Source organism: Theobroma cacao, chromosome 9, assembly GCF_000208745.1.
Source record: "Theobroma cacao cultivar B97-61/B2 chromosome 9, Criollo_cocoa_genome_V2, whole genome shotgun sequence".
NCBI classification, from domain to species: Eukaryota; Viridiplantae; Streptophyta; class Magnoliopsida; order Malvales; family Malvaceae; genus Theobroma; species Theobroma cacao.
Genome location: NC_030858.1, coordinates 25,027,118 through 25,031,892, shown reverse-complemented (window position 1 = coordinate 25,031,892; position 4,775 = coordinate 25,027,118). Strand labels below are relative to the sequence as shown.

General features: G+C 33.5%; 1 long non-coding RNA gene across 1 annotated transcript; it reads left to right on the top strand.

The window, feature by feature from the left end:
- LOC108663201 lies at window positions 2,585-4,253 on the top strand. The gene is made up of 3 exons (XR_001929220.1): window positions 2,585-2,625; window positions 3,282-3,355; window positions 4,225-4,253. It is a non-coding gene; the product is annotated as an uncharacterized LOC108663201 (long non-coding RNA).

Sequence of the window (4,775 nt, the reverse complement as noted above, 5' to 3'; positions counted from 1 at the left end):
TAATTATGCATATCTAGATTTATGAAATGAAAGCTCATGAATGTGATATATGGTTGACATATATGTGAAATTTGACACATTGTACTTTAAGAATTTTCATGAGTTTTATGTTGATTTTGTTAGTTTAGCAGCATGGCTTTTTGTTGAGTGAGGGAAAATGTTTCTCTTGTTGCTCTGTTTTCGCTGCAGTGAAATTCATGCTCGCTGTAACGAGAAACTCTCGGGTTTGGAGGGGTAGATTGGCTAGAAACTAGCTGCAGCGAAATTCATTCTCACTGCAACCAAAAACTTTTTGTTTCTAGGGAATAATTTCACTACAGTGAAATTCATGCTTGCTACAGCGAAAAACTTTTTGTTTTGTCTTCTATCTTGTCCAATTGCTGCCTTATTTTTCACTTCTTGCTACCATATCTGAGCATGGACTTCCAACATTTAGGACTAAATGAGTTAAGTTTAAAATGAGGGCTTTTTAATATGAATGGAACTAAATTGCATTGTTTTGAAACAAATGCATCATGATTTTAAATTCTCCCTTGTTATTGTTGCTTGTTCCCTTCTTTGTTCACTCACTAGGTTTATACTCACCATTTTCAAATTCATGTTTTCAGATCACGAGGCAGCCGATAACTAGGATGAGGTGTCCTTGTAAACCTGTGTCCATCTTTTGGTAGGTGTCTCGGCATTCGGTAGCTGTATATTCATCCAAGTCACTCCGCTGGAAGTCGAGTGTTATTTTGTTTTGTATAGATGAACTTAATGTAAATTATTAGAATACATGTTGTAGACATTGTATGTAAATTTTTAAGGAGTAATGCCTGTACGAGTTGGCAATGTATATCACTATTTTAATTCAAAGTTATGAAATATGACTTAGTGATATTAGATGGAATTATAAGTAAGATAAATAATAGGCTTGCTTGGGTTTAGTGGATTACGTCCATTGGATTCTTGCGCCGGTCATGGCCCGAAATTTGGGTCATGACAGCTTCTTCTCCTCAAGAACCATTAGAAGTATCTGACTCACCCTTACCTGATCCCATATCCCAGAACTTACCTCCAGTATCATCTCCTTAGCCCTTAGATGTCAAATATGCCACTAATGAGTCATCTCCCTCATCCTCCTTAGCTAATGCCTAGAAATTGATGATGACAAAAAGAAGGAGCTGACCAACAGAACCTTAAGGGAAGAAGGAACCAAGAAATTAAAAAAAAAATGTTAGGGTGGAGGAACCAGGAATATAAGAAAGAAAGGAAGTAGAGATGAACTAGGGGTAATTTAGGAATATTTTCTATTTTTCTGTTATTTATGCCATGATGGCAATTGAACACTTAATTTTGATCTTGCTGTTTATATCTTTATGGGAAAAATGGATGTTGATATATTTATGGTACTTTACTTGAAATACCTCATACTTTGATATAGTGATAAATAAAGTTGATCGAATGCAAATTGAGGTCAATTAAAATGTTTAAAAGTGATAAAAGACGAAAGGAGTAGTTTAGGATAAAATATTCCGTAAGTGAGAAAATAACAATAAAATAATAATAATTTTATCAAAGGAGAATTTGTAAGATAAAAGGCAATTCAGAAGTCAAGTGAGGCATAATAAGGTATTTCAGGTACCAAGGAGACAAGATAAAATTTTTAAAATATTAATATTTAGCCTGATGTCGAAATCAGTCAAGAAGAAAGATCATATGGTTGATTCAAGTGGGGGAGAAGATGACAAGCCCGACTCTATAAAAATATTTATCATGACATACACGTGATGGATAGCATGTTTGCATGCTAGGAGAGTCCCGAAAAAAAATTACAAAAGTCGGTATTGTACCTAGAGGTACAATAAAGTTGATTTAAGCCTCGAACTAGATCAAATAGAGAATTTACAATGAAATTAAGAATTTTAAAGTCCCAGAATGGGTTAATATGGTGATTCGGAGTTCGAGGATCAATTTGGAGTCAAACTGGAATTTTCGCTATCTAGGGGCAAAATGGTCATTTGCCACCTGGGGACAAAATGGAAATTTTTAGAAAAGATTTTTGGCCCCATTTGACTTATTGGAGTAAGATTTGAGGTTTAGAAGTGAAAAATTTTAATTTCGGTATAATTTGGAGTAAAAGGGTAAAATGGTAATTTTGCCATCCGAAATCGAAAATTTAATTTTTTGAAAGGATTTTGATCAAATTTAATTATTTGGAGTGTGAAATGAGTATGAGGAGTGAAAATTATGCATTATGGCAAATTTTCAATTTTTGGGGTAAAAATGTAATTTTTGAAAAGTTCGGGGGCAAAAGTGTAATTTTGAAAAATTTGCTCCACCAAAACTTTGGAAAAATCTGGAAATTTCACTTAAGACTTGGATAAGTCAAAGGGAATGCATGGTGGAAAAAGTAGGACAAGTGGATGGCTAGAAAAAAAAATGAATTAATAAAATATTTAAAATATGAATAAAATAATATTATTTCATTAAACAATAAAAAGGCATAAAAAAAATCAGCCCACCCATTCTTCTTCTTCAACATTCGGCCAAGCAAGAAACAAGAGAGAGAAAGGAGAAAATAAAACCCTAGCCAAGAAATTTAAAGGGAAAATAGGTGGAAATTCAAAAATCAAGTGAAAAAAGGTAACATTTCTTAAATTTGTCTTGTGCTTTACCTTTCCCATGCATTTTCCATCATTTTTCATGGTTGAATCATGTGATTTGAGGATGATTTGAATTCTGGTCATATGGGTTTAGAGAGAGAAAGTTGTTAGATAAATTTGATTTTGAGCTATGTTAGTGTTTAGTGTTAGTTTAGCATGTTTATGAGTAAAACAACAAGAAAAATATTTATCTTCTCCATGAATTTCCCTAGGCCGAATCTAGCCAATGGTATGTGAGGATGAGGTTGACTTTATTTTAAGAGAATTGGGTGGAAAAATGATGAATTATGAGGTTGGAAATTAAATGGGAATTTTCGGTGCAATAAATTGAAATTTTTACCCACTAGGGGTAAAAGCGTAATTTATAGTCCGGACTGATAAATTGGACCAAATTCACAGTCATTGAGGTATTGTGGATATAATTGGATAATTGAAATTGAAATGGATGGAATTGGAGTCGAATTGGGGATTTTAGGAATTTACACCGTGTATAGGCGAGTTAGGTCGGACACCGCAATTAAGCGATTGTCTAGACATTTCAAATCCTATCTAGTGCATACGCATGGATAAGAGCCTGAAATAATTTATGATAAATTGACACAATTTATTGAATTTTGTGTCATGGATTATGGATAGGTGGTGAGTCAATTGTTTCGGGTAAGAGACTGCACCCGAGGGCGGAAGATAGGAGTATTTCTACTCCTAATACTGTGAGTAAACTTATTATCGTCTTAATTATCTAGAGTAGTTTTATACAATTGTGTGATTTTATAAAAAATGGGTTTAAATGGTAAATTGCTATGTTTTAAGAGAAATTGTGATTTTATAAAATGATTTTATAAATTTTCTGAAAAATCGAATATTGGTTTTGAAAATAGAGTAATTGGAGACTGCCTGCTTGTGTTGTAAATTTATGGTTTTAAATTGAATGGCTTATGACAATATATGAGCATGAATGGCTAAACTGATTTTGGTGTTAGAATTATTTGTACTGTGTATTCAGCCTTGAGAGGCTAGGTTGCGATAAATTGCCATGTCATGCAAAAATGAATTTTATTGATTGGTGGATTATATATTAATTATTTACTGCAGAGGGGGTTCCGTGGACCAGCCTATTAGAGGGGCACGGTAAACTCCATTATATTATTACCTCGAACGGAGAGGCGCGTAGGGTATCTCCTGGGGTAAAGCTTAGGGTTCACTTCACGCCAAACCACCACGTGAAGGGGAACTCAGCCAACGCCAAGGAACGGCTGTATTTTTCTCAAACTAAAAATATATTTTAAGTGTATACGAAATTTTAACAGCCTTGGCGGACTCGGTTGGATGCCCTGCGCAAGGTATCACCGAGTATGAGTTTTGGCACGAGCCAAAGTTTTAAGAAATTCATAAGCCAAGTTGATTACTCGATTTATATGGATTGATTTTATTTGGTTGAAATGAACTGAAAGGTAATGAAATTACAGTATGATGACTTATTTTAATTGTCTCCATTTACTCGGCTTTAGATACTTTAGATGGTATCTGTTTACTCACTGGGATTATAAAATCTCACCCCTTCTTCCTATACATTTTTCAGGCTCAGGACAGTTTGTAGATAGTCGAGTAGGACGAGAACTAAGCTCGGAACTGCATTATAGAAAGTAAGAGTTCACAGTCTTACATCCTCTTGGTCAATTGGAGCCCACGTGTCATTGCAGATCAAAACTTATATTTTGGTTATCTGTATTTCTATTCATACAATTTTTACTTTACTTTCATGTGCGAAAAATTATTTACGAATATTTCTATAAAAATTTATTTTATGAGAAAATAGAATATTTTATTAATTATTTTTGAATAGTACTAGTTGTTAACAATTTGCTTTCAAATGAACGTTTTAGATACTTAAATGTTTTTAAATCATAAAATATATATTTCTGCTTACCTACTACATTTTTAGCAGGTTTTGAGATTTTTGACGAAAAAATTACGAAAATACCCCTGTGAGCTAAAAAATAATATTTTATTTTTCTTATTTGAAAATGACTTATGATGTTTTTGAAAGGGAGATTTAATAACTGTTGCTCACAGGAGATGAGAAGTTGATGCTAAGCCTTGCGGTGTTTCGATCGGCATTCGGTGAAGAAT